The sequence below is a fragment of the Ictidomys tridecemlineatus genome, chromosome 2, assembly GCF_052094955.1.
Source record: "Ictidomys tridecemlineatus isolate mIctTri1 chromosome 2, mIctTri1.hap1, whole genome shotgun sequence".
Lineage (NCBI taxonomy): Eukaryota > Metazoa > Chordata > Mammalia > Rodentia > Sciuridae > Ictidomys > Ictidomys tridecemlineatus.
Window position 1 is genome coordinate 116,048,009 of NC_135478.1, and position 27,897 is coordinate 116,075,905.

General features: G+C 49.7%; 1 long non-coding RNA gene across 1 annotated transcript; it reads left to right on the forward strand.

The window, feature by feature from the left end:
- Positions 1 to 254: 254 nt before the first annotated feature.
- On the forward strand, positions 255 to 26,593 carry LOC110597283 (uncharacterized). Its single transcript, XR_002483104.3, has 4 exons — positions 255 to 469; positions 9,132 to 9,201; positions 25,066 to 25,264; positions 25,852 to 26,593. It is a non-coding gene; the product is annotated as an uncharacterized LOC110597283 (long non-coding RNA).
- The last annotated feature ends 1,304 nt before the right edge of the window (positions 26,594 to 27,897 follow it).

The following is a 27,897-nucleotide window of genomic DNA, read 5'->3' on the forward strand; positions in this document are numbered from 1 at the left end:
TGAAGGGGCGCTTGAATAATCTGGAGATTCAGAGCCCCTGCGCGTGTCGTGATAGCGAGCACGCGCGCTCCAGGACCGCTCCACGCGGCGGGGGCGGGGGCGGGGTGCGGCGCAGGCCGGGTGCGGCGCAGCGGGCGGGCACTTTCGGGCTGGATGGGGTCGGGGCGCGGCTGCGACCGGATGACGTCAGGGAGAGGGCGCGCGCTGGGTGGCTGCGGGCGGAGCCGGGAGGCGGGCGCTGCGCGCGGCCTCCGGCAGAGCGTAGGGGCGCGAGGGGCGGAACGGAGCGCTGGAGGCGGGGGAGGAGAGGCCCCCGGGACCAGGAGCAGCAGCTGGGGAGGGGGCCTCGGAGCCGGAGCACGAGCAAAACAGCTGATATGGTTTTCTTTTAAAGCTAGGGAAAATAGAAGTCGGGTAGAGGTGACTGCAATGCTGCGGGCTGGCCGATCGGAGCAGCGCAGCGCGGCAGGTGAGACGGCGCTGGCCACGGTGCTGCCGGCTAGCGGCGGGGCCTGGCCGCAGACTAGGCAGGTGCGCTGTCCGCGCGCCGGCGGGGGATCCTTCCTGGGCTCCGCGGTGAGCCAGGTGGGCGCTGAGGCCGGTGGTCGCGGGGCCAGAGTGCGGGACCCTGGGGGCGCGGGCGACGTGCTGGGTTTGCCAGCGCGTCTGCATTGCGGGCTCTGCTCCGGACCCAGTGGACGCCGTGGACACCGGCTCCGGCCCCACTGGGTCGGGGCTGTTCTCTTCTCCTGGCCCTTTCACCTTCTGCACTGGAACGTGTTGTCAGGCTTGGGCTGACCGACCCCTCCGTCCGTGTGGACGCGTCGGGGGTCCTGTGGCGCCCACCGACGCTCCGGCAGGGCCGGGCCAGAACAGCGCGCGAGGCCGCTAGACCGGCACCAGGGCTGTGGTTGCGTGGGCCACAGCTTATTCGCTGTCTTCTAGCTGGACCGCAGTCGAATCATTGATGCAGTTTGTCTGTGAACCCGGAGGCCTTCCCTAGTATCTCCTCACTGGAGGAGAAAAAAATTGCATCTGCTGTGCTTTAAGTGCTTTTTTAAATTTGGGTGATGTCAGTGATGTCATCATTAACTAAAACTTTCCTTCATTGGACACAACCGTTCAAGTGTACCCTCCTCCTGCCTAGTGCAAGTTATTTGAGGATCTTCAAAGCAGATTTGCATCTGTTCTGTTATCTCAAAACCTCACAGTGTTTATTTTTAGCCATTGGCTTGAAAATTAATAGATAGATTTAGAATGGCTGAAGGGAAACTTGTTAGATTCCAACAGATCTGGGAATGACTTCCTCCACAGCCCACAGATATAGGGGAAAGTCATGTATGACAGGACATGCTTGTGCTTACCTTTATTTTTGTAAATGAACGTGAGCTGTGAGAGGAACAATTTTAAAAGATATTCTATTTAATGAAACAGATTATGTGTCCAGGTAAAGGTGGACATTGGGGCCTAAATTTTTGCACGCCTTGATTCTTTGGGGAAAATCTGCAGATCTTCTCCATCCCTCCCTATCAGGGTGTGTCTGGAAAAGAGCTGCCCTGGGGCAAAGAGTGCCAGCCTCACTAGGGTCCTCCTAGCAGCTATGTGTTCCTGCGAGCTCCAAGACCTCTTCTACATCCGGAGAGGGTCCAGGGACTGCAGAGACTGGAGATCTGTATGGCACACCAAGTTCTAGGGAAAATTCCTCCCTAAATGCCAGCAATACACCATTATTTTATTGTGGAAGTTCCCAGGGAACAACTCCTATGGAAATAAAAGTAAGCAAGTTCCCAGGACAATCTAAATGTCTACTTAAGACAGTTGTATCAAAAGGATATCCAATAAAGGACAAAAGTATTATCATTTTTGTATTTAATAATTAATGGCAGATCCTAATTGGTTAAAACAAGGATGCCTTAAATTATTAGCGTGCTCATATTGGATCTGCAAGGAATTTAATACCATATGCCACTCGTGCACAAAAAAGTTTGAAGCTGTTTACAAACATGAAGCTTTTGAACCCTGGATAGGTGTGGTGGGGGCATTGAAAGCAGTGGTTTACTTTAGGCCCTAGGTATTTGGGGTAACAGTGGGGGGGGAAATTTTTGCTTTCTTGCCAGATGCAGTCTCACCAAAGTCTGGATCTTGAGTGGCAGATGTTCCTTTAGTAATTCCTGAGGCCTTTAGCCCTAGTAGAGGAAGAGAGGGCCACCTTCTTCTGAGCAAGCACCTTTGTTTATGCCTGGGTGAGGGTCTTGTAAGCCTTGTAGTAGAACTGGTTCCAAATGAACTGCTTTTCCACAGTTTTTCTCCTGCTGCACATAGTTGCTTTAGAACTTGAGCTCTTAAGACTGCATTTCTTCTGTAATTAAAGTATCCTCAATTGTGAGAAGAGTGGTTTGTAGGACTCTGAACAGTGAACTCTTAGAAAATTGAGTCTGTGAAACCAGTGTGTCCCATCAATTCATTTTTTCCCACCTGTAAACCTGTGAAAATATTCACCATAGGCTTTATTTTTAATTCACTGTAGTACTTGTGAAAATATAAATGTGTTTCTACTAAATCTTTAGTCACTTATTTCCTAAAACATTTTAAAAACAATAACTTGAAAGCCTCTTCATCTTACTTTTATGTGTAGGGTATCATGTCTTCCATTTCTAAGAAGCTAAGATTTTCTTGCCTTTTTTTTCCCCTCCCTTTCCTTCTGGATCTTAAGGTAATTTATTATGTCTTAGGCACACAGAATAAAGGCTGAGTCAGCTCCTGCCAAGCCAGCAGAGGGCATGCTAAACATGGTTTGGAGGGTCTTTACCCAGCTGCCTGGGGAGAGGATTGCCAAATTGATGGGAGGGAGGTTCAGAGGTTCATGTGTGTGTACACATGTGTGCATTTTTGTGTATGTCTGTGTATACTGTACCCTCTCAACTTCTCCATCCACTCCTGTCTGCTCAAGGGATGGACACTGAAGGGTGGGGCGGGGAGGCACATTCTTGAATGACCAGAGGTTGGGGCATCTGGAATGTGTGCCTCCCTCTATCAGACAGAGAGATTGCTTTAATAATAGCAATCTCTTGTTCTTGGAGAGTGGCTATTGGTTCTTAGCCCAAGGTATGATAATTTCCTTTTACATGTGGACATTCTGAAGAACGTTTGGAGGAGAGAAAAAACTTTGGTTTAAGTAATACAATCAGACTGCGATAATCTGAGTCTGAGGATACAGTACCTTTTCAGATTGTGAAGGCAAAAATATTGATGAATATTTATTTCTCCCCAGAAAATGATAACAGAAGAACAGAGGCAACTGTGCTTTTCATTTGAATGTGCTTAATCTGACTGTGAGTGTTGAGGCTTTTCTTTGCAGGGAATGAGCTCAGAAAGGCCAGCTCCTGCTTGAGGGGCACCTTAGCGAGCTGCTGTGGCCATCTCTCACAGCTTAGATGATTATCTCAGAGTCTGGTTGTATTACTAAGATCAAATACTCGTCTCTCCTCCTGAGGTTCTCCATGGAGCCCACATGTAAAAGGAAACTATCACATCTCGAGAGAAAAGAGGGCCTACTAGAGAACTATTCAGACTAGGCATTTCCTTATACTTCTTATTCCTTTGAAAGTACCTGAAAAACCAAATTATTGATTTCAAGGGGCAATTGGCAAATACATGTTTTTTAGCATTGTGCTGAATCAGGTTTGTCACTTTGAATACTATAAATAGCTATGGGGGAAGTGCCACTAGATACAAAAACAGGTGTCACCAAATCCCTTTACTAGCTGTCCATCACTGAGGGTGATCACAGATATCTTATTCAAAGTAAATCCTGAAGTCCGTAGGTATTTAAGTGGAAATAAAATATGCATGTTCATTTTATGATATATTTAATTTGAAAATACCCTTGAACTTTGAAAAGAGAAAATTTCCCATTGGCAGACTGCTGCATCCCCTAGGTAGTTTGTGTGTCAGATCAAGAATAATATGGTCTTAATATGGATGTGACAGAACAGTGCAGAACAGAACTTTTACCACACTTTTGGGATGGAGATCTTTATCATTCATGGTAACAGTAGCAGTGAGTTAAAAGGAAGTCTTTAAAATGCTGAAATCCAGGGAAAGGCTGGACACTGCCTTTTTACTTGCCTGTGCTAAGGGAGATGTGTTTAGCTGGCTGACTTTCATGCAGCGTATTTGGACTGGCAAGGGAGTTAAACCTAGGATTGGGAGGTGTGAAGTCATTGCCTGGCCATACTCCAGTTTCAACACTTTTCAGATAACCCAGCTCCATTAAAGCCTACCCCGCAAATTGGACCCTCAGTCACCTCAGTGCCTGGTGTCTCATGTTGGAAGCTAAGGGACACCTAGCGACAGCGATGTCAGAGAACCAGCCAGAAGATGCCCACATGGCCGGACTCTGATCTCCTAGGAAGCTCCATGAAATCTGTGGGGCTTCCTTCAGTGAAGAAGTCACATTTGGCAGGTGTCATTTGAAGGACACAGTTTCCCTTGGGCCACTAGCCACTCTCCAGTTTCAGGGAGAATCAACAGAGAGGGATGAAGGATATTGAGGCTTCTTCAACAGAAGGGACAGGGGCAGGGGTCACCTTCTCTTCTAGATGCACAGAATGTCCCTCCATCAGAGAGACACCTGCAGACCCACCTGAGGCTCAGGAAGGAGCAGTGGCAGCTTGTGTTGGCTGTGCTGTGTGAGACTTTTCAACTCTGATGTGGAAAATGAGAGAGATAAACAGAGGAGGAGGAGGGAGGGAAGTGGGGTGGGTGTGTCCCACAGGCAGCGCAGGTGATCACCATGCATGCAGCTCAGATGGTGGTGGAGAGCAGAGGCCAAACCCTCAAGGGCACAATGGATGCTGGTATTTGTGACACTCTGAATACACAACCAAAATGCACACTGCCGAATACCTGAGAAAAAACATGTCCATCTATGAAACTCCTAGAACACAGGAAGCCACGGCCACATAATAGCTCGTGTCCCCTCACCCGAACCCTCTCTCTGCTGTGTCCCTTGCTCAACACCAAGGCAGGCGGGCCCTCCCTTGCATCCCGTCCCAGCATGTCAACCTTCTCTCTTTATTGCTTTTTTATAAGGGCATCCTTGTGGACGTACCCTCTGGTTCCCCAGTAGTGGCCACTGGCCGTGCAGGATCCAGGGATTTGGCACATTCACAGAATGGCAAGCAGCACCATCATGTGACTATAAGGCACACTGGTCACTCCCTGCGTGAGCCACTCTCATTTCCCACAATCCCTCCAGCCTGGACACTGTTGTTCTATCTTCTATATTTATGAATTTGGCTGCTCTGGGCATCCCCTCTCAGTCACACCCTGCATGGCTTCTGTCACAGCCTTGGGGACCTGTAACTCACCCCTGCCAGAGCTTGCCAGTGCTGCCTTCTTTGACTGTGGAATGTCACTCTTGTCATATGGACACAATCATCCTTTAGTCCTGGTTCATGAGGTGATGGGCACCTGGATGTCTGCTCCTGAGTTGAGCAAGGCTGTGGGGACATTCAAGTGACCCTGTGGTGCTCTCCTCGCCTCCTGCTATAGGTTTTTAACAAGATCTGCAATCTGAGCATCTTAATTTAGTCTGTGAGCCTTTCTGACTCCCAACCTCCAGCAGATTGAATAGCTGATTGAATAGCTCAGGTGGCCATGTGTCTGGGCCAGCACTGCCAGTGGGTGACTGCCCACACGGTGACACTACCTTGTGAGCATACCTCGCAAGCCAGGCCTGCTTGTGGGAAATGGTCAAGCCAGGGCTGTAACTTGATAAGACACTCAAGGCCTGAGCCAGGAGTGGGGAGCACAGGGTCCTTAGAGGAAGTGGCATCATGTTGGTACTCCCTGCCCATCTGGCCCAGGCCAGCTCCCACCATCCCAGGAGCCCAGCATACCTGCTTCAGATGTGCACATGGTCACTTTGAGTGCCTCCTCTGTGCACCTGGAGGCTCTGGGAAATCCTGTGTGGGAGGGGGCAAGCTCATCCATAAGCCTGTTCAGGCTACAGCAAGGGACACACAGAATCTCCAGTGCATAAAGCCCCCTTGGGGCACGTGACCAGGTCGCATGAGCGTTCCAGCCAGTCACTGCGGCCAACGGCATGGCTCATGCTGATTGGCCAGGTACGCATCTTGTGAACCCCCCTCCAAGGGAGGTGTTGAAATTTCAGGTAGGGTAGGAGCAGATTCCCGTGGGAAATGCAGCTTTGTTTCCAAACCCCGAGAAGGGACCCAAGGCAAGAAGAATGTAACTTCAGAAAGTGACAGACTGTGTCTCTTCAAGAGCATTTTGTGTTAAGAACACACTTTCTAGAAATACCCAGGAGACACTAAACCCTGAGACAAGCTCTGTCTTTCAAGTAGGAAATGTTCCTTGTCAATTTATCCTGTATTTCCTGCAGAAGAAAATGATATCAGCATGGAATGACAGGCACACACAAGGTGGTATCAAATGGGTGAGCATGAGTCTACACAGGCATACACACACGCACACACTCAAGGTGAGCAAAGACCTAGTTTAGAGCACCAGATGCCCCCCAATGCTGACCCTGGTCTCTGTGATGCACTCTGTTCAGGGCTCATTGCTGTCTGGTACCCACTGTCCATTAGTGGATCAGTCCCTTCTATCCTTGCTTTGAAGGGGCCTGTGATGATTATGCATTTGTAAGAGAAGGTTTTTCCCAGAACCTCCTGAATGGGTGGCTCTTTCGGAATATTAAGCAGCCCCTTCTTCCGTGTGCCTTGGGACTGAGTTTAGATCCCTGATATTTATTGACAGCCATTTGTCCCTAGAGGCCCGAGTCCTCCCCTCCATCCTCAACCTTCTCCCTTATGCCAGTGTTGACAGCAAGACAGGGTCAGCTGTGCATCACCCTGCTCACTCCTGGCCACCTGGAGGATGGCTCTGGAGGATTCCAGCATGGAGGAGTCAGAGGCATTGAAGGACCGATAGTCCGAAGCCAAGCATCAGGAGTACGGCTCTTTCAGAGGCCCCTAAGCAAAGAGTGCTGGCTTAAATTAGTGTTTGGAGCAGGGTAGGTGTGAGAGGAAGACAAGCTCCATCCATACAGAGGGTTCCAGGAGGCCTGAAGCCCAGTGAACCCCAGAGTAAGTGTAGGTCCTAGCTAAGTGGAGCTTCCACCGCCACATCCTCGCTCATGTGTCCGCTCTCCTACTTTCCTGCACACTTCATTCAGCTCAGGGCCAGCTCTTCTATAAAGACCTCCCTGGCTCAGCACTGTTTCAGCGACTTCTTTCTCTAAAACCTTGTGTCACTATTTTGTTGTTGTTGTTGTGCCCAAGGAAACTAAACCACCTTCATACCAGAAGGAAAAAAAGGGGGGGCATGAATAGTGGGACAGTCAGAGTCAAGGCTGCCCAAACATGACCTCAGCCCACTTTCTGGTATCTGAGAGGATGCCAGGAAGACTGTGCAGATAGGATCAAGTTAAATCCCTCAGCAGGGGGAAGCTGGCTTGGAAGATCTGGGTGGACCCAGTGTAACCACAGGGTCCTGAGGGGAGGACACAGGAGTGTCCACTTAAAATACAAAGTAAAGGAGGGGCCAGGGTGCAAGCTGAGGCCAGAGTGAAGTGCTCTGAAGGTGGGGGAGGGGCCACAACCAAGGACATTTGGAAGCAGGAGAAGAGCCAAGACATAGATGCTCCCCTTTGGCTGCTGAGGGGAAGCAGCCTGCACTGTCCAGACTTGAGCCCAAAACTGACCTGACTTCTGGCCCCCCAGAATCTCAAGCCATGTCCATGTGGTTTTAAGCTGTGAGGTTGTGCTTGTCGGTCACACCAGCATTTGCAAGCTGATGCCAGCTGGCTTTATAAAGTCCTAGTTGGTTGCAGGAATGACTGGGTCCAGAAGCTCAATGAAAACAGGGTTCATTCTCTCTCTCTCTCTCTCTCTCTCTCTCTCTCTCTCTCTCTCTCTCTGTCTCTCTCTCTCTCATCCACTCCATCTCTGGGACCTGCTTGTCTCTCTGTTGGTTTATTTCCAAGTTCTCTCCAAATGCTGGCTTCTGACAACTCCAGGCTGGTCAGGGTTATCTCCCGCTGACTTTGCAAACCAAGCGGAAAGAACATTCTATTTCTGCATAACTGCAGATAAATCCAGAAATGGAGCTTCCTGGCCATCTGGAGTCACAGTCCCATCTCTGAATCCAATCACTGTGGCCTCAGGGTTAGAAGACCTCTGTCAAAAGCCTGGTAAGGCCACAAGAATTAAGTGTGGGGAGGGGTGGGCCCCCAAAGAACAGCAGAAGGGACATCCAGGAACTAGGTTCTGGGCAGAAACAGTGGTGCCCGGGCACAGCATCTCTTCTGCACCTTTATGTTTGCTAGAAGTATCAATTTCCTATGAATTGTCCATGGTTTTGTGCAAGGAGAGCAGGGTGTTGGCCGCTCACTTGTGCTTTCTCTCAGCCTCTCACCTGGTGCATGGAGGTGGCAGGTGCCTACTCAGCATTTGCAGTGTGGTCCAGGGATCTATAGGCACCAGGACTGTTTCCAGGGCTGCCCCCTGCAGGGAGGAGCTGACCTCCTCCCCTCCCCACAGGGCCTCCACATCACCCAGCCAGGCAGCAGGTGACATTTATACTTAGGGACATGCATTCTGGAGGCAGAGATGTCAAAGATTGCAGAAAGACTGGTTCTCCTAATTTCAAGTAGCCATGGGGATAAGATAAAGCGTTCTTGCTTTTTCACATTTTCATGTTGTTAATTTTCTGTACTTGTTTTAATTTTTTTCAGTGAATGCCTAAGCTGAGCACCTCCTATTTAACTAGCAGTGTTTTCCACCGTGCACTCTTTATAATATAACACAAATGATAACAACTTCTATCAAACATGTGGGGTGTGTATCCAAGAAGGTCTTCAGAGGGTAATACACAGGCTTAAATTTGTGCATTATTAAAACCATTACAAAAAATCATGAGCCAATAATGTGATTGAAACCTTAAAAACAACATAAAAAAGTCTCCTGAGGTTACTTACATGACTTAAATCATTTCATAATAATTTTATAGTGTTTTTTTAAAGAGAGAGAGAGAGAGAGGGAGGGAGGGAGAGAGAGAGAGAGAGAGAGAGAGAATTTTACTATTTATTTATTTGTTTTTAGTTATTGGCAGGCACAACATCTCTGTTTGTATGTGGTGCTGAGGATCGAACCCGGGCCGCACGTATGCCAGGTGAGCGCGCTACCACTTGAACTACATCCCCAGCCCCTTATAGTGTTATTTATAGAAAATTTGTGAGAACACTAGAAAGTTCCATGCACCCCCATTTAGTTGAACCATTATTAATGTCATCCATTGGTACAAAGCATTCATCATTGCAAGGACCAGCAAGGACCCGTTGTCAATCACAGCCAGATGACACAGACTTTTCCTGTCTCTCCCTCCTTCTTCCCTGTCCTGGGATCCCCTTCATCATCTGCCGGTTACCCTTCTGGGGTGGACACCATGAGCATTTCTAATTGTGGATCTGTGGATTCGGGATGCTCAGCCATAAAGTCTATGTAACTATTCCAACAATACCAAAATCCTTCAAAATCCAAAGAGAAACACTTCTGATCCCAAGTGTTTCAGACAAGGAACGCTCTACCTCTGCCGGCATCCTCCCCAGCTTCACAAATGAGAAAGTCAGGCTCAGAGAAGGCCTGGCCTGCCTGGGTCCACGTGTGTGAAGGACCCGTCCTGGGCCCGCCCCTGCAGCCACATGTGCCAGGCTTATCTTCCGGCCCAGGCTGGCCCCCCAACCTCGGGGTCTGCAGGCCCCCTCAAGCAGCCACTCCTGTACTTGGAGCTCTTGGATGCAGGTGGTGGGCACAGAGGCCTGGGCTGGCAGAAAGAGGTGGCGAGAGCCTCTTGCTTCCTCCTGCCAACCTTTGATAATATTATTCAGAAATGTTTAGATTGTTCAGCAGCCTGGATAGTGGGCTACTTTGTGTTCGGTATCTATTTCCATTTCCAACTTCACACTTCCTTCTATGATATTTATGCACACACTTCAAGGAGGGACAGCAGCCTAGACCCAGGGGATCTGTACTTTCTTCATTTGGGTCTCTGCTGTCTTCTATTATGTAAAGAGCCCCGTGAAGTCCTGTTCACTTGCATTTCCATTTCTGCTGTTGTATGAGATTATTATTGTCACCAGGGAAACACAGCTATTGGGGATCCACCAATGCAGGAGCCATCAGGTTGATGTGGGCTTCAGGCTCCACCTGAGATGCACTGTGTTCATTAAGGAGCATCCAAGCAAGCAGACCCCAAAGACAGAGTCCAGTCCTGAATCCCCAGGGAACACTCCCCAGAATGACAAGACAAAGGGCTGAGGTTCCCTGTACAGAGCACACACTTGTAAATCAATGAGGAGAAGTCCAGTGTCACAACAGGTGAAGGGATGGTACATGAGAAAATCGTCAAAGCACTTTGCACAGAGTTGGGGCTCTGGCATCTTACCGAGTTCTTTTGGTCCTGGGTGCAAGGACATTGTAAAATGAAGCCACATGCCACCTGTAGCCCTGCACCATGGTGCCCATTGCATCTGCCCTGTCCACCTCTACAGGCACAGAGACAGAGGACACAGATGTCAAGTTTTATATGACGACACACAAGTGGCCAAGAGGCATAAAAGAAGGAATCCGACCTCGTGTATCACAAAAACACTATTACTTTCATTAATCATAATATATAATTGTTTTCAAACACACTGACATGAAAAAAAACAGATAGATTAAAAATACCTATCATGCAGAAGCAAAAGAAGATGATGATAAAAAACTTGAGCAGACACTTCACCAAGAAGACGGCAGGTGGACAAGCAGGAGGCAGAGCGGTGCTCACTCATCACACCAGGGAGATGCTGGCAAGACCATGGCAGGACTCACTCCATACACAACACACAAATGCCAACCCCAGGGCACAGCGTGCCTGGGGACAGGCTAAACCAGGAGCTCCTATGCCCCAGCAGTGAGCATGGAGGTCTGCGTGCATCAAAACACCTCTCTTCATGAGATCTAAGGGCGCACAGTGCTTAGGGAGGAATCTCGCCCAACAATGTTCACAGCAAAACTAGGAACCGGCAGAGACCTAAGTCACACTCAGGTCCTGGAAGTCTGTCTTGTCACTCCAGGTTGCCCTGAGCACAGACCTGAGAGGTACGTGCTGGGAGGGCCTCCCCAGAGCACCAAATGTCACCGTCCATGAAGGAGACGATCATTTCAAATCAGACTCTAAAATTTATACTGTAGTATAGGAAAGAAAAGTACCACAGAAGATATAGCTCTTCCTCCACGGAAAATGAGTACATTTGGGATGCGGGTCCATAGCACCCAAAATAAATACACACAGGAGAAGCAGGAGAGGTAGAAACAGAGAGCTGGCAATGGTTCTGTAATGTTTATGGTATTTCATGGTTTAGAAATGTTAAAATGTTTTATATTTTTAAAAATAACCCATATTTGGCTTCCAAGAATGCCCATCCCTGTCAAGCTGAGCAGGACTGCTGTCACCCCCCGCCCTCCCTACTTAGGACAAACACATCTGAGTTGGTCCAGTGTCACGGCAACTCCTCGAGGCCCAGGGGAAATCAGGCTCCAGTTCGTGCCTCTTTGGACCCACCTCCTGCTTCTGGAGCCTGGGTGTTGAAACTCGGAAGCTCTCAGTTCCCCGGGGCTCTCCTCTGGGTGGAATGATGAGCTGAGGATGCCACTTCCACGTTTGTGGACGTCCTAAGATGTCCACCCACTCTCCCGTGAAAGATGGGGTTTTCCCCCTCCAGGGTATCTCCAGTTTCCACCCAGCTCCGCAAGGGTGCTGGGGGCAAGATCACCTCCACTGACCCTTCTACTGGGCCTTTCCTGTCCTCCTAAAACGCCAGGCTTCCAGCCACCTCTTGTCCTACAATACTCTCGCCTGCCAACATCCCTGCTCTTTCCTGTGCACCTAGGCTCCCTCCCACCTGCTGCTGGCCACCTTCTCTCTCTGGCTTATTAATATTTATATTCCTTGTATAAACACAACCACAGCTTTGATGCTTTGCCCAGAACTTGAATCTTGGAGCAAAAAAAAAAATATTAAATGACATTTCCATGAACAGAGCAAGGCGGCCATTCCATAGCCTCCTGGGTCAGCTGAGGTGGTGGCTGCGTGTGGAGCCCATGGCCGCTGGGTGAGCTTCATTGACACGGTGTTAATGAATGTCATCATGCTGTACAGGATTGCAGAATAGGGAGGTGACAAACACATAGTTTAAAAATGTCTTCCCACCAGCAGGAGGAGGTAGAGCTGCCCACCCCACCCAGGGGGGGCTTGATCTTCACTTATTGCCTCCACCCTCTGCCAGCAGGAGGGTGGAGACCGGCCTCCCCTGGAGGCTGCTCCTGGGGTCCTGAAGCTTCGTTAACTCCGCCCACAGAGGCAGGCAGCCTTCCTTATTTTCAGGCCATTCAGCAGGTGTTTTAAGCTCCTCTTCTCCAGGGAGGCAGGAAAACTAAACCTTGGTCACTGCAGGCTAGACTATACCATCTATAAACGTGAGGTTGCATCTTAGTTCTCAGACATTCACATAGTGGTAGGAGGTGTATGCATGTCCTCTGTCCCTGCCTGTCTATCATAGCCTTCTCTGAGAGCCCATCCCTTCATGCCTTTGGTCGCTGTGTCACTGGCGAGTAACACCCTAGGTTGAGTGACTCTCTTGTACCTTTGGTTCTTTTCTTGAATGCTTGGAAGTTAGCATCATTCAGAAAGCTCCATGGGACTGTCCAAGCCACTCAGGTGCCTGCCGGGGCCAGCTGATGCCCCACCATGCTCTGGAAAGTTCTGAGAAGTTGTCTCAGGACTATGTGCCCAGACATCAGCCACTGGCCAGCTTCCGGGCTGTGCTTGGAACCGGTACCATGTCCCACGTGCACCCAGTGCCCAGAGACACAAGAGGTGTCTTGATCCTCCCATTCAAACTGACCTAGGCCAAAAGGACAAGCAGGGATGCAAGGTGAATTCTATCTCCTCTCCCGGGGCATCTTCTGCACTTGCTACGGAGCTACACCCCAGCCCCTGATTAACTGTTATAGCTCTAAAATCCAGGGTCTGTATTGTCCCTTACTCTTGAACCCTAGCACCTTCAAGCACTTCAAAGGTATTGGTGGATACACAGAAACACCCAGGTGGCCAAAATGGGTGTGCTGTGCCCAGAGCCTGCACCCTGGGGGCTTGGCCATTGAGCCTCTTCCTCCTCTTCTCCCTATCATTGCTGTTCAGAGGACAAGCAGACGCTGCTGGAAAGGCTAAAGAATAACTAAAAATGTAGGACAAACTGACTGCCTTGTTTTACTGCCCTCCTCTAGAGAGGACCACATCTGGTAGGTCTCCTTGGCGAGGTTGAGTGGGGAGGATGGGGTTGCTCTGGGCTGGGGGTCACCGTCTGTCAAAGCCTGGAAAGAAGAAGAAAGCCATTGGCAATGCCAGCAATTCTTTGTAGGCTGAATGCTTTTCTAAGCACTTTGCCTTGGACACACTTGTCTCCTCATTACTGCAGTTGCTTCCTCCTGAGTCCTAATCTTTCTCCATTATTGCTGATAAATAAACCAAGTAGGCTGTGGAGACTTGCATTCCATTGGTTTAGCTTTGTTGCCCAAGATATGCATCAGTCAGGAGCTATCTGGCTGCATGGCAAACATCTCCCTCAACCCCACACTCAACAGTTTATGTTTTCATCAGGCCTCACATCGCTGTAGGTCAGCAGGGACTTTGCCTGTGTCCCCTTTTCCCTGTGTAGACCAATGGAGCAGATGCCACTTTGATATCACCAGTCACAAAGAAGAGGATAAGGAGCCCGGGGGCCTGTAACTGATGAGGCACTGACCCTGCTCACATGGCTTCAGTCAAAACCCACCTGTGGAAGGGGTCACATGGCCACTACTCAACCACAGGGACAGCCAGGCCTCAGGGAGCACGGGCAACGTGGTGAAGGCCACTGTGGGTGCTATATGCTGCTTCTCCCAGCAACATTGGGAGAGTCACAGGGGGAGCCTGGAGTGAGAGGAAGAAGCAGCTGGTGCGGGACAGCTTGTGCCGTGCCCGTGAGTACCTTCCATGGACCTCACTGACACCAGTCCATCCAGGCAGACTTACTGTGACAAGTGACAGTGGCTTCCACGGAACCCGTGAGCAGGCTGACTCTGGCAGGCTGAGTGACAGCACCTCCTGAGAGATCACCCCAGGTGAGCAAGGTGACCCTCAATGACATCTCCCCCAGGCACATGCAGCCTGCTGACCTCTGGAAGCCCTGCTTTGCTTGACAGTCTGTGCACTGAGAATCTCCCTTTACTGCCCAGGGGAACATGTGTTCCTAGTGACCCACAAGCTTCCTGCCTCTTCCAGTTTCTGTCCCACACTCTGAGCAGGCCACCGCTGGCCACATGTGTTGCCACAACTAACACAGCAGGGCTGGTTCGGCAGGTCCCCACAGTCCCCCTCAAAGGTGCTCAGCCTGGTCAGTTTTCACACATGCACAGTTGCTTGTTCTGGTCCTTAAGAACGTGCAGATGTCCCAGGACAGGCACAGTTTTGCACTGTGATGACCAGCTTGGTAGTCTCCACCAGAGAAGGCTCTCCCCTTAGCCTGGGGTGCAAGGTCCCAGCCCACATGGCACAGCCCCTTCCCGAGCAGCTTCCCTGTGGCCATGGAGGGAAGTGCTCATTTGAGAAAGAGCCCTTGTCAGAGACTGGCCTCCAGCTCAGGGTGACAGGAAACCGAGGGCCGAATGCTGAGGGCCCCAGAGAAGCTCACAGGAGACAAAACAGGACCAATCTGCATGGCAGGTCCCATGTTGACAGTCCAGAACCCAAGGAGGTGACAAAGAGCCAGCAGGCTGGAGGACACCTAGGAGACAGGTGGCACCCTGGGGACAGCGTGGGAAGTCCTGAGGGACAAAGTGGGGACCAGTGCCCAGGGAAGCACAGCCCCAAGAAGGGCAGCCTGGAAGACACTGCGGCCTGTCTGAGGCAGACCCTGTGGGGACAGGAAGGACCCAGGGCAGGCAGCACTCCAACCCACTGCTTGCATCCTCCGACCCACGGCTGGTGAGACCCAGATCCACTTCTTATCAGGTGCAGGGAGAAGGGACCTGGGAGACAAGCTAGGGCGAGTAGAGGAGTAGGTGTCCCTAGAGGTGGCCAGGGAACACCCTCCTCCAAAGACCAGCTGAAGTCTGATCCAGGTACCCAGGTCTATCCAAGGTTCTTCTCTGCTCCGTCTCACACTGGAACATCCCAGCACGAAGTGTCACTAAGCCTGCAGCTGCAGAGAGGATAGGGAGTGGTCTGAGCAAGGAGGGGTCTGAGCAGGTAGCTCGTCAAGTGAACTCAGCAGAGAACCTATGGAGACCTCTGTGGCCTGGGAGGACTGCGTGTGGGCCCAGGGAGTGAAGGTGACACTTTTTCTCTGGACATTGAACGAAATGGATCAGAACTCGCCACGTGTGCTCGTACCTTTCTAAGAAGCAAGTTCAATCCAGCAGGGCTCCATCTGGAGATGCTGCAGAATCCCACCTTTAACTGGCCACAGTGGCCTATCCTTGTGTCCAGTCTTGGCAGTAGGGCTGCCCTGGGGTTTTGCTGGATTTGAAAACGTGAGGAACTAGAGATGATGTCTCTGTGCCCGTTCTCTCCACCTTTCCTGACAGCAGCACTCAGCCCTGGGAGCTAGGCTACATCCAGCTGGGGTGTCCCCTCATCAAGGCAGGAAAGGACAGGAGAACTTTCTGCAACAGCAGCTGCCCTGGGGCTTCCCTCCACACCAGCCCAAGTGCTTTGCCATTTCTCACTCCGAAGCAGCCAATTAGCTGGAAATTAAGAAGAATCTGAGTTAGATATTTTTTTTTCTACAGCAGCCATTAAATACAGTTAAAATGCAGCCAATACAATAAAACACAGAGAAATACTGAAGGGCTTCGAAAATCCTCCGAAACCCAAGGTCATTACATGGGTAGATGTTGATAGATTGTCCAGGCAATGTTGGAATGTTGGCTGCCAAGTGACTGGAGTTACTTTTTTTATTCTTACTTAAAATTTAATTGTTTTTTTTTTAAAAAAAAAAAAAAGGATCAAACTATCTTTAGAGTAATGTAAGGGAAAAAAATACCCAGAATACATTAGAGCTAAAAATTAAAATGTTCATTGTGGCTGTTTGCAGAGTGAAGAAATATCTGTTAAAAAATTTACATTACAGAGTGTTTCTCCTAAAACTGTTTTCCAAAGGCCTCACTGTCCTATCAGGACTTCATTAATCTAAAGTTTATGAAATAGGTAATATTTCAAAATTGTAAAACATAAAATAGGCTCAGACATCCAACATTTGCATATAAATAGAAAACTAAAATCTACACTGCTAGGGAAAAAAATGATTTTCTACATTTTTTTTTCATACAATTTTCACTAAATTAGCCTTTAAAAATGTCCTTGTCATGTACTTGATTTTTTACTTCCTGTTTAAACAATGAAAATGAATTTTTTCCTAAAGAAATACCTGCATGACACAGGTGGACCCAAGGAAAACCTTTGGTTCTAAGTGCTAGACAAGGAGACGGCCGCAAGGTGCTTGCCTCCTCTATCCTGGATTTCAGGATTTGGACTTGTATCCACTGTCCCCTCTGCTCCTCTGAATCAGAGGCCAATCATCCAGGTGGGGATCTCCTGAGCTGATGTCCCTCTGCCTCCTACAAGATGACTCTCCAGGGCTTGGAGAGCCCAGCCCACATGCCCTAAGGGATGAAGGAACTTGAGGCTGGCAGCCGGGCCCAGCTGATGTCCCACCCTCTTGGAGGGTGCAGCCCACCCCTCCTGCCTGCAGGTGGTTCTAAGGCTCAGTGTCCCTCCCTACGTGGCTATTCTATCTCTGTTGGCAATGGAGCGACATGAAGCCACACAAGTTATTGTCTGGCTGTTCCGTCACGTTGGGAGTCCAGGGGTTCCCCTCCTTCCTCTGAGCTCACTGCCTCTGGATGCTCCTGGAGGCAGCTGGCTTCTCAGCCCACTCAGGTTATTGGCAGAATCTGGATCTTTGGAGCTGCAGAGCTGAGATCCCCGCTTCCGTGGGGGTGGCCATGGAAGCCGCTCAGCTTACCCAGCCACCCACATTTCCTGTCTCTTCATCACGCATCTGGGTGACACGGGGAGCCTCCGTGGTGCTTTGGATGGGACCTCTCCTGGGCATGTTCTGCCTCCAGCAGGAGACAGCCCTTTGCCTTCCAGGGTCATGTGACTTGGTTGATCCCCCTTGGGGAGTTGAAGATTAGCTCTCCACCTCGGGTCGGTACCCTCAACTACATCTACAAGGTCCTGTCATTCGATGTATTGAGGAATGGACGTGCAGTGTGGGGGAAACATTCTGCCCATGGCACTGCCCCGCCAGCTCAATGCCTGAATATACACTCAACAGACAACAAAGGCCACGTTTACCTATGTTTTTAAATGGCGTGCAGCCCATGGTCGTGGTTGGCAGGAAGTCCCACCGTGGTGGTTAGGAGGGCCATCTTCCTTCAGTGCTGTGAGCTTGAAGCACCCTAGCCTCACACTGTCCACCACGGTTGAGGACACCTATGGTCCTCGGTCCACCACGGTTGCCATTCCTAGGTGCTCAGTCCTGGGGCGAGAGGATCTACTCAGAATTCAGAGCTCTTGTCCTGCTAAGACCATGGTCAAGGAACCCGACAGCCACCTACCTTGTCAGGGGATGGGTTAGCTTTTCATTGCTGTGACCACAAAACCTGATAAGAACAACTTAGAGGAGAAAAAGAGCTCATGGCTTCAGAGGCTCAGTGGATGGTTGGCGGATTCTATTGTTGTGGGACCTGATGAGGCGGGACTTCATAGTGGAAGGGCCTGTGGCAGAAGATAGCTGTCAGCTCATGGCAGCAGGAGTGGGGAGGGATGAGAGGGAGGGAGAGAGAAAGAGAGAGAGAGAGAGGCGCAGCATGGGTATAAAGCCCAAAGACACACCCAGTGACCTGACTTCCTCTGGCCAAACACCACCTGCCTACAGCTAGCTCCCAGTTAGTCCATTCAAACCATTACCCCATCAAATGGATTAATCCATTGATGAGGTCACAGCTCCTATAATCTAATCATTTCACCTCCTGCATTTACAAAGGCGATTTAGGAAACACCTTTTACCTAATTCATAATAGGAGGTCAACAGCTCTCCCTGGATGATCTCGTCAAGAACCATCTTCCTTCTAGTTGGACCTCTCCCCAGCTGGGCACCAGGACTCTTTCTCTCTGGGAAAACCCAGCTTTGCTTCTTTAGAAACCAGTCTCTTAATTATGTCCAGAGGAAAGGATAGTTGACAGAAAGTCACAGCCCACATTCCTTCCTGAGAGGGCCTTGCGATGATGTCTCGCTCTCCCTTCTGTTAAGTGAACTGGTGGCTATATTGTCCACCATGTCACCTGAGCATGCAGAGCATCCTCTTTCAGAAGCCATTCGTGACCCCAAGGCCATCGCAATCTTTCTGTAGCAGGGAGGAGACCCTCCCAAAGGTCAGACTTCACTTCCTGCCAGCCGGTGTTGTGATGCTGAGCCAGACTGGGTTGTATTGAAGAAGTAAAATAAATGTGTTACCTGTTGCACTTGGAGTGCAAATACTTGTGGATGGACCATTTTGGGGAGTGTGATAATTACCCTGCTCTGCTTCTGGCTTAGATGGATGATGGAGGCCCACTGGAGGGAAGGCCTTGGTTTCAAATAATTTTTTTTCCCAGGGCCCAGGAATCCAGGGCCACGTGCAAGCTAGGTGAGTACTCTCACTGAGCCACACTCCAGCCTGGCTTCAGATAGTTAAAGGCCTTCCCTGGTGACACTGAGCTGAGGACCACCCACCGACAGCCCAAGCCCAGGGTTTGTAGAGCCCTACTGTGCTCAGAGCAGGGGGTGCTTAATGCAGCACCCAATAGCACAGATTTCTTCCCTTCCATCCCCAACCAAACCGCTTCTCTGCCATTCTCCTGGGATGTAACATTCCCTACCGGATGGCAGCAAGAATTAGGAGGCAAAGACATACCTTGGTCATCAAATGCCTTTCAACCTAGGAAAAAAGCAGGAACCTGCGTCACCACCCATTGGCACCCCTCTCTAAGCAACTCAGTGACTATGGCCAGTGGGGGTTTGACAGACCGGGCTTCTTGGGGGATCATTTGGGGCTCAGGAACATGTCAGCATAGGGGAGTCTTCCAAACTCTGATTTTGTGAAACATTTGGGTGTTGGGCCCTGTCCACATGCTGGGCACTGCTGGACCCAGAGGGCTGTCCATCAGGCTGCAGCTTTGGAGATGCAGGTTTCCCTGTCTGTGACTGACTCCAGGAGACTTGAAGTACAGTTCCAAGAGCTGTCACTTGGGTAACAGGACACCACGTACTCCACAGTTTACGCTATGACCAGCATAAAGATTTCAGTATGAGAAAGACATCCTGATCCCCTTTCTCCTGTGGCCAGTGATGTCAGTGTCTCAATTTGCTTGTGACTAAGGAGTGTCATCTAGAGCATATGAATCAGGAATCTCCCACAATGAAAAAAATGATTAATGGAAACACTCGAAGAGCATCACATTGAGGTCCCGTCCCGCTTTCTCTCGTGCTCTACACACATCTGCACCCCAGCCCTGTTCCACACAGCTGGCCACGTGTGTGCTGGAAGTGGCGTTGGAAGGGATAAACTAGATTACTTTCTGTGGAGCCAAATGATTTCTGCCATGAATTATGCATCACCCAAATAAGCCACAAAACCTAAAAGTACAAATAAGCAAATGTCATTTCTGAGTTATCCTCAAAAAGCATTCTGATTTGAAGCACACTATGGACATAAATACTGTGACTATTCTTTTAAATGTCAGAGAATGCAAAATTATTTAAAGAGATGGAAATTCCAGCTTCACTGATTTGCATTACATATTGTAGACTATAAATGCATCGAATTATCACACTGTACCCACACGTATGTAGAATTATTATGTGCTAATTGAACCTAAAAAAGAATAGAAGAGACTCAGAGACAGAGGAGGGCCCTGTGGGGTTGGAGGAGAGCATGGAGTCATGGGCCTACAGACCAGGAGCACCACCTGGTAGGTGTCTCTGTCCCAGCTGACAGGACCTGGGCCTGCTGGCACCTGGATGGGGCAGCTCCAGCCTTCTGAACCCCATGAGGGTCACCAGCACCTGTGTGGCAAGCCACATCCTCATTGCCCTGAGGAGCCCTCCCCTTGGGGTCTCCTCTGGAAATCCCACCTGGAGTTGTGATGCTGGCTCTGAGTTGAAATGTTCCCCGCTCCTGACTGCAGCGGAGGTAACTCCTCTGCCTGCAGCTCAGCCATGCTCTCTGCTGACCATCAGGACCTGAGTTTGGAAAACGACTCCCAGCGGGTTCTTACTAAATTGCTAAGGTGATTTGATTGTTCTCCGGTCTCTCCCTGGGAGCAGCAAAGAGAGGTGGCATTCCTTTCTCTTTCCCAGATGCATTTGTAAAAGATGCTGAATTGACAGATAACATGGATGGCTATTCCCTACCTCCAGGTCCATGGGCCACAGTTCCGTGTGGGGTAGCATCTGGCTGCTGGGTAGACACAGCATTTGGGGACCGTCCACTGCCCTGTGCTGTGCAGGGCAGGCTGGGTGCCATGGAAGTGCCTGGCTTGCAAATCCTCAGGTATTTACTCTCGGCCCCTTTACAGAAGACACTGGCAGAACCCGGCGAGCTGTGGGCCTTGGGATCTCTCAGGTTACTGACCTTGGGATGCCAAGCTGCGTACCTCTTGTTAAACAAAGGACTGACCTACAAGTGCAACATCTTTTCCTCAATCCCAGTTTAAATGTTCTAATTTCTTTGACCACATGGATGCTGAGTGTAAAATCCAACTGCTGCTGGAACTGGGTATCACATGTTAGAAAGTCAGGGTTTTACCATTAAAAGACACACCCTCCCCAGGCCCCACCTGTCCCTCACTCCTTGGGACCCACATCATCTGTGTGAATATCTCTAACTGAACTCATCTCATGCCGACGACTTGCTTAGCAGCCAACGCTTCTCTCCTCCAAGGGCTTCCCAGAATTGTATTTGGCAACACCAGCTCCAGGCAGCTTATGGTAGATTTACTCAGAAATGTGCTTGTAACCACTTTAAAATGATTATGATGGCCAAATCTCAAATAGTACACTTTTACATTATTTCTCCCTATTTATAATTGCCAGGGAAGATTTTTTGAGAGGACTTGCACTTTTATTGGGCCAGAAAAAAAAAAGTCGGCATGACCTACATTTCATCTGTCACCTTTTGTATTTTTCTGTCATGGATGCAAAATATTAGAGTAATTTAGGATCATACTTAGTAGCAGAATCTAAAGAGCTCAATGGCAGCAGAGTTGCTTTTTCTGTTCTGACTAAAGAGATTGTAGACACTGGGAAAGTTTTACAGTACGAAATAGAGATGCCGAGGGGAAGCTGGGAGTATGTGGTGTCCCAGAGCAAGGCCAGTGAGCAGGGTGCAGTGTCAGTCAAGGTCGGGTCCAACTCGGCCAGGAGAGACCAGGCTTCAAGGGTCACAGGTGAGCAGCACCTCAGTTGACCTTGGTCTTCAGGGAGGGGAGCTGGAGGCCAGGTTGGTGTGAGAGGGAGAGCATCCCAGGCCTGGGCTGTGGGTGTCCTGCAGGGGCTCAGGAATCACATATGGCCCCTGCTCTGACTTCTCTCAGCCTCAGAGCACAGAGGTCTAGCTCTCTCTCCCTGAGGTCAAGGTTATTAAAGGGCATTGTCATCATTTACAACACAGAGTCACAAATCCCAACTCTGTGACCCATCAGTCCCTTGGCTTTCCACCGGAGGACACAGCAAACCTCAGGGACAGGGGACCTTCTCCAAGATCTCATTGCTCATAGGGAGCTTGGATTTTGTTCTGAGGAGGGGTATAGGAAAAGTGTTGCTGTCGGAGTGACTTTTCCACCCTGAGGAGCCTGCTGCTGTGAATCCGCCTGCCGCTCCACACTGGGTGACCTTGAGCAGGGTATGGGCGTCAGGTCCCTCATCAGACACAGGACAGTGAAACTCTATGCTCCAAGTACTTGGATGGACTTGAATGACATGTTGTGACATCAGGGGTCTGGCTCAGGAGGCACCTGCCCCTCCTCCACTATGTGTGGGCCACCTGGTGCCCACCTGCAGATCTGCCGGGGCAAGCTGGGTCCAGGGAATGCGGCTGGCTTGGAGCTTGGTTTGCATGTGGACACATGGGGCACTCTTTCAACTCAGGCCCTGAGTGAAGGTTGTATTTGAGGTCTGGGGTGGTGGCTTGATAGAAGGAAGGCCTGGCCATCTCCAAGCAGCTCCGCCCCTCCCTCTACCAGGTGTCCCTTCCTTGCAAGCATTGCTTTGGCCAGACTGAAGTGTGTCACCTGACACCAGACCTTCAGATCTTGGGAATGGGAAGCCCCTGTGGACTGCAGGGGGCCCAGGAAAGGTCAACACCACATCAGGGGCACCTCTTCTGCTCCTGGCTCTGCTGGCTTGGTCCAATTTTTCCAAAACCCAGTGGGGGCAACGACCATCCTGCTCAAGGATGAGGGTGGGGAGTCACTGGAATGTCACTGGTGTCACATCCACAGGCAGAGCCAGCAGAGATGCTGGGATGGTAGCCCCAGCCACCTGACTCCTGCCATGTTGCACTACCTGCACACACACGCATGGATACATGTACCACATGGACATGCATATGTGTTCACACCCACACACACCACACATAAACACAGACACACACTCCACACACACACACACACACAGGCCTGCTACACAAACTCCCCAAACGGATATAGCATACACACACGTACACATGCACATATGTTCACACACAGACACCACGTGACCTACCCACATTCACACACACACTTTCATGCACAGATACAGAAACTCATGTGAACGTGAACCGCACACAGAAGCCCACATACAGGCACACTCCTAAAATGAAATCACTCTCTTTGGATTTGTGAGGGCTTTGTGTCCTTCTCTGCACATACATGCATGCCTGGAGTTCTGGGCTGGCTCCTACAGGAGAAGTCCTTCATGGGCTGACGTTAACCTGCTTGGGGCCCACACCGCAGGCCCACACCTTTTCAGGTCAAATGACCTTATACCTGTTGGTTCCAGTGAAGTTGGTATCACAGATGAGCACAGCAGCCACTGACCCTTTGGAATTGGCCTGCCACCTGCTAGGACCAAATTTCCAGTTAGGACTCATGATGGTGACGATATGATGAGTCAGTAGGAAGGGTGCTGCCAGAGCCAGCACTCCTTCCCCTGCAGTGGGTATCACTGGTCTCTCTTTCACCCACGAGTAAATTAAGAGATGTCACATAATGTGGTGCTGATCCCACAGCCTATAAATGGCAGATTCTGGACTCAAACAATCACGACTTGTCAGAGGGGAGGGGTGGCCAAGACTCAGGAGTTAGCTGAGCCACTCGGGGGACCTGAGCAGGGATCCTATAGGACATGAGGACACAACTGCAAAGCACTGGGCACAGTGATGTGTACAACCAGATGCAATCACAGAGCACTGAGCCCTGCTGAGCCGGGGGCCTTGTCACCAAGCAGGCCATGCACCCAGGAAGCCAGCCCTGGTGTGTCCCCAGAGATGGTCCAGAGAGTGAAGAGAGTAAAGCAGGTCCCAAGTGAGGAAATGGGTCAGAGATGGCACATGCCCAGCTGGCAAGGCCACTAGAGACAGGTTTCTGGCAGTGGACACATAAACAAAGGGTAGAGAAATAAATGAGTAATCTCAAGATCTTTCTAGAACCGAGAATATCAGGCTTTAGTCATCAAATTCCACAGTAATTTTGAAGGCCCCTGAGCTTCCCAGGCCTCTCAAAACGGAGAGGAGCCACTTGGGAAAGTCACATGGGTCAGGTGAACCCTGGTGCAGGGTATTGCCGCTTTCTAGTTATGACATAATTTAAGAACTTATACTTTAAAAGATCCTAATAAGTAAAACACCATAAAGCAATAGAAACAATGAGCATTTTATAGATTCAAATAGTGACTGGAAAAGAGGGACATTTTTCAACATAAACATTATGATTTATAGAAGGCATTTAGGTACAAATAGATAACTTCCTTCATTATTTTACAGGAACCTGGTTATTTTTATATATTCTTATATTATCCTCCTTCTTAATTGTTTTTAATATCATATTTTAGTAGATTCTCCTGGGCTTTCCTGTAAATGATTATGGTGTCTTCAAAAGAGTAATGTCTCTTGCTCTTCACCGATATTTACATCTTTTATTTTGCTTCTTGGGAGTTTTTAATGGGGAAAAGATTTCCTTGACAATAGCAACATATATCATACAATATGCAGAAATAAATAAGATAAATTAAATGCTCACGTGGGCCAGGTGAAGGGAGCTGTGGAACTCTGTTGTAGAGTCCAGGTGAAGAATTGAGACCATCTTCTCGGTGACCTGACCAACCCCACAAAAAGCCTACCTCTCAATGTGTACTGTGGGGGCAGTCACGCTGAATGACCAGCATTTTCCTTCCCGTGATCAGAAGAGGTTCTGTTGGTCACTTTCGTAGTGATCTGGTCACCTTCTTAGTGGCCCCTGACACTGCCCCGATCCTCGAAGTAGCAGAATGTATCTTGATGCGTAGGAGTCCCTTCCTGCAGCCCCATGGATGGAGCTACGCTCACCTGTTCCTTTGTAAACCTACCCCTTTGCCCTGTTTGGGATAGAATGTTCCATGGAATCGCCCTCTGTGTGTCCCCCTCTCTTGCTCTGCCCTTGGATGTGGCCTTCCTAGATGTCAGTCAACCTGCTGACAGCAGACATCACGAAGCTAGACTCAGCCCCCTGAAACCTGACCCCTTGCCTCAATTAAGCAGCTTCTCCTCAATAAAAGGGTTCAGCGCATGCTCTCGCTCTCTCTCTTTCTGTGGACCCTTAAGGTCAGAGGAGCAGTCACAGGACCCACAAAGAAAAAGGTATCTCTGTCTCTTGTGTGGTTATTTCCCACAGCCTAGCTCTCCTGGAGTGACCCTGAGTGTTTTTGTCACGAGGAACATGACAGTGTACTGCTCCTGGGCAGATGCAAAGCACAGAGAAGTCCCATCTCCCCGCACTGACCGCGCATTCAAGCAGCCCAGCACCATTCTAGTAGCTTATTTATCGAACTGGGATGAAGAATTTCAAAATTTCCTTTGGAATGAAATTAAAGGTGAGAATATCCCCTGACTTCACCAGGGTCACCAGGGCGCCCACTCATGAGGACCCAGTGGGGCTGCAGCCCTGGGCGCACCATGAGAGCCCAACATTCACTAGGACTGTGCAAGGCAAGGTTTCCATCCATAAACAACGGTGCCTTCCAATGAGTGGGGGTGTTAATTACTCTAGTTTTTAATATGGTACTTGTAATATGGTACTTGTATATAATGAGATGTTTATGCTTTAAAAAAAAGCAAGAAAATCTGAGAAAAAATTTAAATGTGAAAAATAATTTGAGGGGTTGAAAAGATTAACCAGTTACATAAAATGTCAAGTTAGAGTAGATTAAGCCGATTGTGCCTACTATCTATCATCTACCATCTCTCATCTACTATCTCTATCTATCACATACCATCTATCATTTATCACTTATCTATCATCTACCATCTACCTTATCTACCATCTATCAATCATCTCTCTATCCCCTAACACCCATCTACCTATCTCACTATCATCTATCACCCATCTGTGTGTCATCTATCATTTATCATCCACCATCTACCTATCATCTACCTGCTTATCTACTGTCAATCTCTCCAGTGCCCATCTCTCTCCAGAGCTGTTGAGGAGAACTCGGCCGTGAGACACCTCTGAGCTTATGCAGGAGGCTGATGCAGAACAGAGATGCCGGGGCTCAGGAGGAAGGGCCGTGGTCCTTGGAAATCAGCCAGGCCTCTCGAGGACCAAAGCTGACTTCTCACCACATACATTTCACCTGCTTCCAACCAGATGGACTCAATGTTCCCACATTGGCCATGAAGTTTAGCACAAGAAAGCACAGAGCAAAGGGCACTTTAGAAAACAAGACACCACAACTGCAATCTGAGGGTAAAACAAGAAACAACCCACAGGAGGCCCTGTGACAGGGCCACCCTCTGGGAGGGCAGCCTGCAGGGAAGCTCTGTGCTCCTGGGCTTGGGCTGAAGAGGCACTGCTCTCACACTGCCCCCTGCTGGCGAGAAGCCACACCCCAGCTCCCAGAGCAGCCTCCTCCCTGACTGGAGTCTGCTCCCCAGCTCTGCTGACCGCTGGACCTTTCGTTATTTTAACAGACGTGAAAACTGGGTTCAAACCGTAAAGGGCTCTCTGTGGGCTCAAGAGCCAGGGCACGAGGTGGGACCCAGCTTCCCGCCAGTCCTGGATGTAGCGGTCAACCGATTGTGGGAGGCACCAATTCTCCATTTCTATGCCTTTCATATATTTTGATGAGTTGGTTAAACTTTCACTGAAAATTTACTTAAATTCCTTTGCTTGAAGTAAATGTGAAAATGGATATTATGTGTGCTGGGTAAGGAAAGGATTATTTAATTCTGTCTGGTCCATTCCCTGGAGCATCTTGGCTTTCCCTGGGTGGTTGACATCTCACCCCTTCATCTCTTTGCTTTTGCCAGGAGCGAGTCACACTGCAGCCAGCCCTGCACAGAGCAGGGATCTCCGCACTGGCCCTGGGCCTGCTGGGCAAGCAGGGAAGCCCCAGGTGAGCTGGCAGTCTGTGCGCAGACACAGAGATCACTGCAGAATACCAAGGAGGGCCTGCTGTGTTCTGTCCCTTCTTGCAACTTATTGCCCTTCTCCAACCCAAACAGCTGGGACGCTTGGGCTCACTGCCCTGGACTGTCACAAAGTGATCATTCAAACACAAAGCAAATGAGCCAGGACACGGCTCAGATTTGATTTAAACTCAAATGTTGAAACTCCAACAGAGGCCCAAGCTCCTGAAAGAAAAAGTGATATCAATTGTAAAAATGTGAGCCTCTTCAAACTTTCAAGTTTTTATCTAAACAATAGGTAAAAAGCAATGGGTTTTTTTACAAGCTCACTCAGAATCTAGATTCCACAAAGATCCTGTGTGCTTGGGGCAGTGGGTGTCATCTCAGAAGGAGAAGAAGGTGGGCTTTGCCCATTTGCTTCCTGGGGTGGTGGACGGGATGGCATTGGAGAGCCCAGATCGGGAGCCCTGAGCCCTCTGCCTTTGCAGCTGTGTGTAAATCAGGCACTGTGTCACCCTGGCATTGAAGAGGGGGTAGGGTCATGCACATCTTCTGCAAGGGACTGGGGACATAAACCCTGCCCTTCTCCCCCTGTGAGGGGCAGCCATACTGTCCTTTGTGACTGAGGATGATGGATACCCTGGACAGCTGGTCAACCAGGTTGGTCTCAGAGGGAGATCAAGGACTGGGTCACCTTATGGCTGGGACAGGGAAGAGGACTAGAAGGCAAAGTGAATAGCTCTAGGGAGGTCAGGAGGGCTGAGGTTCAGACAGATCACTCCATCTTGTGGGCACCAGAGCTGAGCAGCAGACACTGAGAGCTAGCAACCCCCCACCTCAGATCTTCTTAAGCCTCTGAAAGTTAGAGCCTAGTCTGTGGAGAAGAGGGGAGGGGCTGAGGAGCACAGGAATCAGCCTGAACTGCCTGGTAGCCCCAGTGCTCATGAGATGATGCCTTCAGCAGTTAGACAGAGTTGGGCTAGACTAAGAATCCTGACCTGTGCACATTCAGGAAGACACACGCACACACTCAAACCCACGTGCACACACACCTGTGGATTAGAACTCAGTATGTGATACTCGTGATACAAATCCA